Raw genomic sequence first — 10,335 nt, 5'->3', positions numbered from 1 at the left:
GTCATAAATGTATAATAAAAATAAAATAAAGTGGAAGGGAAGGAGAAATCTGAAATTAAGGATTATGATCACCCTTACCATGGAAAGTCAATGAATGGAACACACAAGGAGAACATAGATTTCAGGTAAGATTTTAGTTCTTGGAGCTCTCAAAGAAAAATCACATTGGACAGAGTTAGGCAAAGAAGACTTCATTCAAGACTATTACATTGGGAGTCAAGGCTATTGTAATAAGAATAAGAATTGAAATCAATTCTGTTGAAATAAATGGCAAGAGATATTTCAAGAACTGGGTGAGCTAGTGGGAAACTACTAGGGTACATTAAGGAGAAGGTTAGTCAATGTGATTAGACATCTGTGTTTGCTAACTGGTACTTACTGAAGTTAGACTCCTCCCCTCCCAAGAGTCTAGAAGATAAGGGTCCTATCTTTCTTGATGATTACATTTCAAAGGGATCAATGGGGGTCCTTGAGAAAGACACTTTTGGGTTGCAAAACTTTAAGAGGGTGTGAGAAGATTTACATCTCAAAGGAGCAGAGAGAAGAATTTATACTCTCATGTTTTCTAAAGTAAATGCTGTCAGAAAAAGGAGCTCAGGGATCTATAGTCAGGAAAAACCTTAAGTTTAGTCAAGCTGAGGGAAATGTTAAGGCTGTCTTGGTCAGGATATATAATATGATATGACATGACATGATATGATATCAATAAGGTAATATTAATAAGATATAACTAAGTGCAATAAAATATGAATATGAATGCCACATGAACTAATGATACTAGTAAATCATAAACCACAGATCATAATTAAGCTAATCAAATTCTGTGCTTTTTAAATCCATAAAAATAAGGAAAAGAGGATTATTATCACCTCACACCAGTCAGAATGGCTAAAATTAACAAGTCAGGAAACGACAGATGTTGGCAGGGATGCGGAGAAAGGGGAACCCTCCTACACTGTTGGTGGGAATGCAAGCTGGTGCAACCACTCTGGAAAACAGTATGGAGGTTTCAAAAAGTTGAAAATAGAGCTACTGTATGACCCAGCAATTGCACTACTGGGTATATACCCCAAAGATACAAATGTAGGGATCTGAAGGGGTACGTGCACCCCGATGTTTATAGCAGCAATGTCCACAATAGCCAAACTGTGGAAAGAGCCAAGATGTCCATCGACAGATGAATGGATAAAGAAGAGGTGGTATATATACACAATGGAATATTATGCAGCCATCAAAAGGAATGAAATCTTGCCATTTGCAATGAAGTGGATGGAACTGGAGGGTATTATGCTGAGCAAAATAAGTCAATCAGAGAAAGACATGTATCACTGATCTCACTGATATGAGGAATTCTTAATCTCAGGAAAGAAACTGAGGGTTGCTGGAGTGGTGGGGGGTGGGAGCGATGGGGTGGCTGGGTGATAGATATTGGGGAGGTTATGTGCTATGGTGAGCGCTGTGAATTGTGTAAGACTGTTGAATCACAGATCTGTACCTCTGAAACAAATAATACATATTATGTTAAAAAAAGAAGAATATAGCAGGAAGGGAAAAATGAAAGGAGGAAATTGGAGAGGGAGATGAACCATGAGATACTATGGAGTCTGAGAAACAAACTGAGGGTTCTAGAGGGGAAGGGGTGGGGGGATGGGTTAGCTTGGTGATGGGTATTAAAGAGGGCACGTATTGAATGGAGCATTATACACAAACAGTTGCTTAACCAGTTGAGCCACTCAGGTGTTGCTTTTGTTGTGTGTTGTTTGTGTATTATACACAAACAATGGTTTGGGTGTTATACACAGACAATGAATCATGGAACACCACATCAAAAACTAATGATGTAATGTATGGTGATTAACATAACATAATAAAAAAATACATATATATATATATACGTATATATATTTAAAAAAGAAGTTAAGAAGAAAGTTAAAGAGGAAAAACCCGATATTGAAATGTTTCACAGTTAAACGATCAGAGGATTATATACATTTATATGAGATATAATTATAAAACTTACGTTACTCACAGGTGAAAAACATTTAAGAAAAAAGGCTTCATGATAATCACCAATTATTCAATATTGCTATTATTCTTTTGCAATACAACGCTGTTTCTATTTCCCTAAAGTTAATATTTAAACAAAAACTTTTCAGATTTAGAAATGTTCTTTAAATTTTTTAAATCAGTAACAACAACAACAACAAAAAGACAACCTTATCCCCTTTGGTTTATAAGCTCTCCATGCTTTGCATCACAATGCAACTCTGGAGAAAAATCACAATCCATTATTCAGGGAAGAAGGGAAGGCATGCTACATTTTTAAAGGTTAGACCTAATCTAAATATTTGCTGAGAATACGGAGTAAGCAGAAGGATAAATCTTTATCATCAATTCTCATATATCTTGGAAAGATACACAACTGGAAGAATTTTTCCTGATAAAAGTATTTAATTTGCAAACTGAGCTCAGGAGGAAAGCAGACACATTTAGAAAAAGGAATGTGATAAACATCCAATTGGACTTAAAGAAACAGAAGGAGAAATCAGCACATGGAAGGACAAAATGCATCTTACAGCAATTATCTGCAAAATGGCAGCAGCTGTTCAAGCTTTTGGATGATTGGGATTCTGAGAAGTCCAGATAGAAACATATGGTACAGTTCATCACAAAACAATTTAAAGCTATTATTGTTCATGTTATATCTTTACGCTATTCTCAATGAAAGTTAATGGGTACCTAGATTTTTCCCTGTATATCATGAATGTGTGATGAGTCTAAGGTCCACAAACATTTAACTGGGTCAAAAATAGACTGTTCCATGATAATCTACACAAAAGTAATTTTTATCCATAAGCAATAAAAATAAGCCCATAATTGCCCTTAAATTCTTATAACATTTATATTCTATATATCTCTACTTTGAGATTTATTACAGTTACAGTTTTGGAGATTCATGCAAAATTCAGTTAATAAGAAACCACTAAGCCTTTAAAAGCCATGTAGCATCTCTTTTCGAATAGATACTCTGCATTCAGGAAAAATAAAGTGCCCATTAGCACCTCCCACTTATTTGTGTGGGCCCATTATAATTTTGACACTTATAAAAGGAAGTGTTAATGGTGACATTTTGAAGCATTGGTTTCAAAGGATGAGGGTGACTTTATAAAAAAAAAAAAAAAGAACAAATACTCTTTTTTAGTTTGTAGAAATATATATATATCTTTAATTTTAAAAAGGAAATTATTAAAATCATATTAAAATTATTGATATGTATAATAAAATCTGACATGAATAAGAATTTCTACAGAATTATAGTTTTTAAAATGTCACAAAATATCTAATCAAAAGTATTGGAGGGCGCCTGGGTGGCTCAATTGGTTAAGCAACTGCCTTCGGCTCAGGTCATGATCCTGCAGTCCCAGGATCCAGTCCCACATCAGGCTCCTTGCTCAGCGGGGAATCTGCTTCTCCCTCTGACCCTCCCCTCTTCATGCTCTCTCTCTCACTCTCTTTCTCAAGTAAATAAATAAAAATCTTTTAAAAAAAGTATTTGAGGTAACATTTTATAATTTAGGTAAAGATTATTAAAACTGCTCTGTATATACCTAGCGTATCCAGACTTTTTGTTGTTTTTTTCTGTGTAGGCTTCAGTTAAAATAATTTTTTTTGGAGTGAAGTTGAAAAATAGAACACAGTATTTTGAATAGAAAAATAGAATAATCCACTGTCTCTGGAAGTTTGCTTCATTGTCCAACTTTTACATTTGAGAAAATCCAATTTATTTATGATTATTTATATCCTTAAAAAGGAAAATTATAATTTTATTGCTAAAATATAAAAATGAATCATTGGCAGAATGGTAGACATGCATATAACACAGGTATGGTTCCCAAAGCTTTAATTCTTAACCTAAGTTAGATGACAATAATTATTAATAAGAAAAATATTCTGATGATTCACTCTTCTTTCAAAAGACTCACAATTAATATTTCAAATTTAACTTCTCAAGTGATCAAAAAACTGTTAAATTTCAAAACAAGGGAGTAATATTAAGTATGCTAAAATTAGCACAGTTTTTTGAAGAATAAGACCCTACATAGCTGACGTTCAACATTTTAAAAGGCTGAATGACTTCAAGTGACTTTATCAATCTCTGTCTTAGGTTTCTTGGGGATAAAAGAAGGAGAGTAATAATATCTACTCCATTAGTTGCTTGAAGGAAAATAAATAATCTATTCAAAGTTATTTTTTAAACTGTTAAAGCACCTTTAAAATAACTGCTTGCAACCCAGAGTCACATAAGTAATTAAATCTAAATAAACTGAATATCAGATCTTCAGCTAATGGGAGTTACATGTACAGCTCTTTTACCTGAAGTGAAGGGTACTGATACAATGTGAAGTTTTATGAAGCCATACAAATCTCTTATAACACACTATGCAGCATTTATTGAATAGGCAAGAGTTTTGAGTTTAGAATAAGAACCACATAATTATATATTAATTATATTATATCAATATTATAAATATAATCTCTCTTGCTCATTGTCTATCTGCTTTAATTCTCCTAGAGGCATGAAATAACAAAAACAAGAAATTTGCCTGAGCCAGATCTGTGAGAGGCTTAAACCAGAGGGCCATTGGGCTGCATCTTGCTGAAAGAGGAGGTAGCCGAGGAAAACATCAGAGCTATGGTTTCTAGATTCAACTCTTGAGTCCTTTCTGCTCTGTTTTCAAGTCTCATAGAGGATATTCTATTGACTTTCAAGTGTAAGACATTACTCTCGAAAAAAATTATTTCCTTCGTGAAACTTTAGAATTGCTCTTGTTAAAACACCTCAGTGGGTAAATAAATAGCCCACAAATGGGTGATTATCTGATAAACCATGTTTAAACTTCTTACTGACATAGTCAAACATGTTTGAAATCATGAATTCATTTGAAACATGAACTTGTTTAAGAAACAAACTTCGCCACCTTTTCTAAATTTAAGGTACAAAGGAAAAAAAAAAAACTGTTTTGTATTTTAAATCCCTTTTTCGGTTAATATGTAGATTCAGCATTTATTTCAACATAGATGGTGTACTTCATTTAAATATTTATGCTTAGAAGTTAATAATATTACATATACAAGCTTATGGGGTTTTATGAGAATTAAGTATCCTGATGTATATTCAAAAGCTTTATGATTTGTAAAATGTAAAGCTATTAGTGTTAACATTTCTATGAAATAATTGTTTTCTCAATGTTAAGGAGTTTAGTAAGCTATGTGGGAGTATATGGAGATGGATTTATTTTCTAAACTTATATCAAAATTTGGATTTTACTTTATTCTTTTCACACTCCCAGAGTGACTTAAACGATAACCAAGTGAGTAATAGTGTTCAAAAAGAAAAAGAGCCTAGTAACCAGATTCCTGCTACAGAAGGCACACCATAGCCCAGCTATTTACATTTACTAGGTCTTGTCACTACCAAGAAAGCAAGAATTTTATCAAATATGTAGCCTTTTAACAATGACTCCCCCGCTAATAAAATTGTCCCTGAAACTCTCCTGGAATCAAACCCCTTAGGTCAATTATTCCATTTCCCTAGGGAGGAAAATGAGAAAGGAGGAAGCGAAAAGGGTTTCTCTTTTGCAGATGAAAATTTTCCCCAGAGTCAGTTCTTCATGTTGCCTCATTAGATTTATGAAATAAGCCTATAGTCAACCAAAGGAGGAAATCATTAGAGTATCCCAAGAAAATCCTACCTCACCTAAGAACAATATTTTCCCATTTTTTTTTTTTACTGCATTTAGAAATACCCCCAGATAAGTGGAAAGTTTGAAACACCCCAGGTAAATGGAGAGTTTAATTCAAGTGATTTCTTATTGATACTATTCTCAGAAAGTTGTGAAGTGAATCAGGTTAGGTCATTAATCAAGGTATTCCAAAGTTATACTTTGCAAAAATTCACTTATCCTAATTCCCTCTTGATTTTTGCCCAGCCAACTTAGATTCCCAGACATGACAATGTAATGGGCAATCAATCCATCTTCTAATTCTAACTAACAGAATTAGCATTTTAGTGAGCACTTCATATGCATTCACACTGTATTAACTACTTGGTCTTATTCAGTCCTGCCTTATGAAATAAGTGATTTTGAAATAAGCATTGTTGTAAACTGAACTAACACAACAAGATAAGTAGAATCTTCAAACGATTTGTTGTTAAAAGTATAGGTACGAAAAGTTTTAGCCCCACAAATTTGTTACCAAGGCATGCATCCAGTCATTTAATATACCACATTCAGTAGTAAGCAGACACACAACAGTTCCCAGCTGTCTATCCTTGGTAATCCAACATATCTTACCGAAAACTTTCCTTAATAAGAGGATGCAAGCTTATTCTAGAGGCAGGATTCCATTACTCTATTTTCAGAGAAATACATCCCTCCAATTTTTCTCCCCCTCAGTAGCTGGACACAAGACTATTTTAAGGATCAAGCTTTGTATTTCATCCATAAATAGTACAAACTGCAGGACTTGCTTTGCATAAGGAAGTGTAAGGAGTAATGCTAGAATATTCTAGAATATTCGATCCACTATCTTGAATATTGCTTATTTTATCCATGAGATGCCATTTTAGCATTCATTATATAGACTCGTCACTACAGTCATCAATGAAAATCTAAATGTTATTATTTCTTATGTTAATAGAAAGGCCTCAGATACCAGGGCACCTGGGTGGCTCAGTCAGTTAAGTGTCTGCTTTTGGCTCAGGTCATGATCCTGGGTTCCTGGGATCCAGCTCTACATCCAGCTCCTTGCTCAGCAGGGAGCCTACTTCTCCCTCTCCCTCTGCTTGGAACTCGCCCTGCTTGTTCTCTCTCTCTCTTTCCCTCTCTCCCTCTCTCCCTGTCAAATCAATAAACAAAATCTTAAGGAAAAAAAAGGCCTCAGATATTGGTTGCAAATACAAATAACTCAGTTGTTCTATTAAATCCCTCGAGAGTGTGGCCATTGTAATCAGAGACGAGCTGAACATTCCGGAAGGATAAAATTCTGACTAGAATAACTTCCCCTAGAAAAAATACAATTAAAATCCACGTTTATGTTGTATTGTAACATAGCTGTAGCATCCATCCTAGAGTTGAAAAAGAAGACATTTGCCTATGTCTAGTGACTGGCTCCTAGTCTACTAAGTACCAGAACCTTGAATCAGACCTAGAGTTTTCTGACTCATGCTCATACTAGCTTCCACTTTACCAGGGTGCCTTGTGGCAACATAATCCACCTAATATTAAAAAAAAAAAATCATGAAACTTTAAATATATAGTATATATATATATATATATATAAATATATATAAAGATATAAATTCTTCTTATTGTCAGGCTTCTACAGAAATATATCCCTTCCCCTTAACAGCAAACTTAAAAGGGGACCAATAATTAAAACCTTAGTAAATTGAGAAATTACAGACCACATATCTGCCTTCTGCAGCTTTCTTTTTTCTACTCTGGCCAAGTATTTGTTGTGGCTAAATTCCTTCTTTATAACTTGATGAAATGTTTATGTAACACCTGAACAGAAAAATGAATGAATGAATGAATGCCAAATTTTTCATGGCAGAGAAACTGGAAACATTTTCTAAGTTCTAGAACACTAACCAGACCTATAAGATTATTATATCCATAGCTTAAATTCCAAAAAATCGTGGATCCAGAATGACCTATAGTAGTACCCTCTCCCAATAAAAAGATAATCCCTGTATTTATAATGTTAAACAATTTACAGGAGGTGAGTAGACATAATGGACAAAAAATAAAAGTGGAAACAATTACTTTAACTTTGCAAGAATGTTAGTGAGTCTGATCCAAGTAGAGTCAATTACTTGTAATGTAAACACAAGTTTGTAAAATCTCCCTCTCAGAGGAAAATGGGACATTATGTGGCCCATAACCTTGTCAAAAATATCTACTTTTTATTATACTGACTCATCTCTAAAGGAAAAACACTTGAAATATTCTTTTTTAGAGCAAATTATAAGTCATATTGGTTAATGGGAAATTCATGCTCTTCTGTATGCCAAGGGCTACATTCACAGATCTATATTTACATCGTTGAGATATCAATTAGAAACCACTGTGCACCTTGCACTCTAGTGAATCCTATTGCACTACTGTGCCCTTTGGTTGAGTTCCTGAAAACTTGAGGTGAGAAGGAAATACTTTTTGTGCCCCTAGTCCTCCATATCCTGGAATTTCAGAAAACGCCACAGAGTTCTAGCAATTTTCACTAAAGTAATCTCATTCTTTCTTTTCACTTTATGTTCAACACCTATTTAACCTTAATCCTACTACATATCTGTGCTAGCTGATGGAACACCACAACCAAAACATATAGGAAATGAATAGGAAATATTTTTACTCATATAACTGAAAAAGTCCAGAGATAATGATCATGCTTCGGGCAACCTTTATTTAAAGAATAAAATTTTTTCACCAGGACTGGGTTTCTCCCTTGTAATCCCATAACTGTATTTTCTCCCTTTTAGACTACATAGCCAAAAATAACAAATGGAAATTGAATAAATAAAAGATGTGAATAATGCACAAACTTGGAAACAGTGATGGTTCATAAGTTTGAGAACAAAAACGAAGAATGACAAAAATACATAAAAGTATGGAAAATTTCCATAGAGTTTAGAATATAGAAAGAAAAAAAAAAGTGATAAAGTTGATATTCTAAGACTGAAAAATATAATACCTAAGAACTCAATAGATGGCTTCAGTAGCCTATTAATACTACAAAAGTTCAGAGACTCTCAAGCAACATAGATAAAATAGCAAATAAAAACATTAATAAAAATATTCTACCATGACATATTGTAATCAAATTATAAAGCCAACCAAACCAAAACAAAACAAAACCAGAATCATAAAAGCAGCCAGAGGAAAAGGTATATTATCTTCAAAAGAGCAAATGAAAGTCTGATACCTGGCTTTTTAACAGAAGTGACAAAGGTCAGAAAGCAATTGGAAAATGTTTATAAAATTCTGAAATGTAAAAAGAAAATAAAAACACTATTTCCTAAAATTCTAAATCAAGCAAAAATGTCATAGAATACTGAGAATGAACAAGCATGACTTCAGGAAAAAATAATAAACTTAGTTTTGTTATGTACTGATTTTAACGATCAGAACCTATACTAGAATATTACAGAAAGTTTTGTGAGGAGAAGGAAAATAACCACTGAGAGAAGAACAGAAATGCAGGAATAAATCTGTGCACATTCCTCTGAGCATTATTGAGACAGATGGAACAGATGAATAAGTATCACTAATATCTTACAGTGAAAATCAGAAGTCAGATATCCCATGTAAAAACTTAACCATAATACATACCAGTATTGAGATGAACTATATTTGATGACTTGCCTTCTTATAAATTCACATCATTTCTTCCTTGTATTAGTATTAAAAATCAGAAATTGACCCTAACAGCCCTTCTGTAAGGCCATAAATTACCTTCATGTATAGACAAAAAATGAAGGGAGAAAACTAGCAAGTGAATTGCCAAAGTAAAATGAGAATTAAGGTCTCCTTACTCCCCATTAGTTCATTGATTATGGCAAAGCTGATTGCTAGGTATGACCAAATTGTGTCCTCATGATTATCAGTAAGTATAATACCTATAAGTATTTTTGCAAATAAATATATTCTCATCGTCTCATTTCATTTCACACGTGCATTTCATAATAGTCTTGCATTTTTCTAATTCATTTCTAAACATTTTCATGTTTAGACTGCTAGGAAGTAGAATCTGGACTGAAACTTAGTTCTAGATTCCTTGCACCAAAATCATTTTTACCCTTCTTAAAATAGGAGATAAAGCAAAACAATAATAATAACAATAATAATAATAATAATTAATAATAAGTTCCAAGAATGAGTTATTTGGATTAAGTGTCTGAAACATTCTGAATTATCTCATTTCATGTGACAGTATTTCTCCATCCCTACAACTTCATTATTTTCACCCTCTGATTCCATAGTTCTGCATGAGTAACTCCAGAGAACATTAAAGTTCATGTCACTACTAGAAGAATTCCAATTATAATTTGGCAAAAGAAGATAGGATATTTTCATTTAGGAAATTGCTCTTCATTGCCATCTCATTTTGGGTATGATATCCTCCTCTGAAGAAATCATATGCATTCCCTTATAAGAACATGCAAACCATCATGACTTATGAAGTCCCAAGATTTTTTAATCTCCTGAGGATGATAAGGTAAAAAGGCCTTTCTTGCTGTCACTAGTAGTTGTAAATATATTCATGATACTTTGT

This window comes from Neomonachus schauinslandi, chromosome 6 (assembly GCF_002201575.2).
Source record: "Neomonachus schauinslandi chromosome 6, ASM220157v2, whole genome shotgun sequence".
Lineage (NCBI taxonomy): Eukaryota > Metazoa > Chordata > Mammalia > Carnivora > Phocidae > Neomonachus > Neomonachus schauinslandi.
This window is presented reverse-complemented; position numbering follows the sequence as displayed.